Genomic DNA, 2471 nt, shown 5'->3' with positions numbered 1-2471 from the left:
ATTTAAAATAATTTAAGACTTTTTTATATCAAGTTTCTTTAACTCCACAAATTAATATTTTTCATAAAACTACTTAAATAAAAATTAATAAATTATTAATATTTTTATTTTTTATTATTAAATAAATATACTACTACTTGTAAGATCGTTTTATTCTCCCTCCTTTTCCCCATTATTATACATATATTAATAAATTTAATAAATATATTAATAAAGGAAAAAAATGAATAATTAAAATAAAATACTCTTTCAAATTAGAATAATAAATTTTATTTTCATAATAAATATTATTTCCATGATATACATATGAACATAAATATAAAGAATAGGCAGCTCTAAAAAAACAAATTAATCTTAAATATATTAATATAAAAATATCTCAATTTAAAATTCTTATAAGAATTATTATCTCACCCAAAAATCTTAGGGATAACGGAAAAGAAAAATTAATAATACAAAATATAAATCATCATATTATCACCACTGGTAAATTTCTTACTATACCTTTATTTAAAATTAATAAACGTCTTCCAGTTCGTTCATAATATAAATTCACCATATAAAATATACCAGATGAACATAATCCATGTGAAATTATTATAATATAACTTCCTACTACTCCAACTTTATACAAAGTTATTAACCTACATAATATTAAATTTATATGAACCACAGATGAATAAGCTACTATTCTTTTTATATCAATCTGTACCAAACATAAAATCCCCACCATAATTCCCCCAATAATCCTCACCCTAAAAATTAAATAATTATACTTCATTCTTACTTTATAATAAATTTCTAATAATCGAATTAACCCATACCCCCCTATCTTTAATAATACTCCCGCTAAAACTATAGATCCATACACCGGAGCCTCCACGTGAGCCTTAGGTAACCAAATATGAAATAAATAAATAGGTATTTTAATAAAAAAAGCTATATAAATTATCAAAAATCCTCATAAAGTAAAATTATAATTTCCCATGATTATTACTATTAAATTAAATTTAAATGTTATACCATATATATACATATCAAAAATATATACTAATAATGGAAATGAAATTAATAATATATAAATTATTATATAATACCCAGCTCTTAACCGTTCAGGATTCTTCCCTCAATAAATAATTAAAAAAAATGTAGGAATTATCCTAATTTCAAATATTAAATAAAATAAAATTAAATCTATAAATATAAAAAATAATATTAATACTACTAATATATTAATAAAAATTAATAATTTTAATTTATTAAATTTTTCTAAACATATAAATATTAAACCTAAAATTCACAATCTTAATATCATTAATAACATTGAATAATTATTTAATCCTAATCTCATATTTATATTTAATCACTCTACATCCTTATATATAAATATAAAAATCATTATAAATCTAAATAAATAACACAAATTATAATAAAATATAATTATCTTATTTCCATAAATAATTATAAAATTTATAAATATAATCACTATAACAAATTTTATCATAATATTATATTATTTTAACTTATCCTAATAAATAATCTCCTAATTTAACTTTATAATTTTTCAAATATCACTCTTCTCTCTCTCCTTTTCCCCATTTATCTATTTAAACAACTTTTTATCCCACAATATCTCTAATCTAATATAATTTCATCTTCTATCAACTTATTTTTTTATCACTTAAAATTTTTTAAGCTATTAAATTATCATTTTTATTATTTTTTATCCACTTCAATCAAAAATTAAAATTTTCTAAAATTAAATATATAATATAAGTCATTTCCTCTAAATCGTACAATTAATACTATTAAACTTAACCCTATAACACTCTCACATACTCTAAAAATCAAATAATAAATTAAATAAAATTCCATCCTACTTTGACATATAATAATATATATAATTATTGAAATATTAATTATTAATAATTCTACCATTATTAATAAAATTAATATATGTTTATATATTAATACTATTAATATCAAAGAAATTAAAAAAATTTGTATATATACTATAATATCTAAAAAAATTTTATTTAAATTAAATCATTTTTTATATAAATATATTTATTTTATTTATTTAATATAATTTAATTAAAGCCTTTCCTTTCCCCTTAATTTTAAATATTTTTTAATTACTTTTCTATGACATAAATTCAACTTCTTATTCATAAACTTTTCATATAAAAACATAATTAAACTATCCCTTTTTTAATTTCTAATCATTTCTATTCATATTGTTAATTTTTTACCTAATATATAATTATCTTATATTTGTTTTATAGTTTATTTAAAATATTAATTTTGTAATTTAAAGATATAAAAAAAATATAATTTTTATTAAAACAAAATATTTATTTTATTTAAATTAAATAAAATAAATATTCACCCACAATTTAATATATTTTATTATCAAAAAAATAATTTAATTATCACTATTCCTTTAATCTCCAAAATTAATATTCTTTTAT

Source organism: Acromyrmex echinatior, unplaced genomic scaffold (genome assembly GCF_024713525.1).
Source record: "Acromyrmex echinatior isolate Ae372 unplaced genomic scaffold, ASM2471352v2 Scaffold51, whole genome shotgun sequence".
NCBI classification, from domain to species: domain Eukaryota; kingdom Metazoa; phylum Arthropoda; class Insecta; order Hymenoptera; family Formicidae; genus Acromyrmex; species Acromyrmex echinatior.
This window is presented reverse-complemented; position numbering follows the sequence as displayed.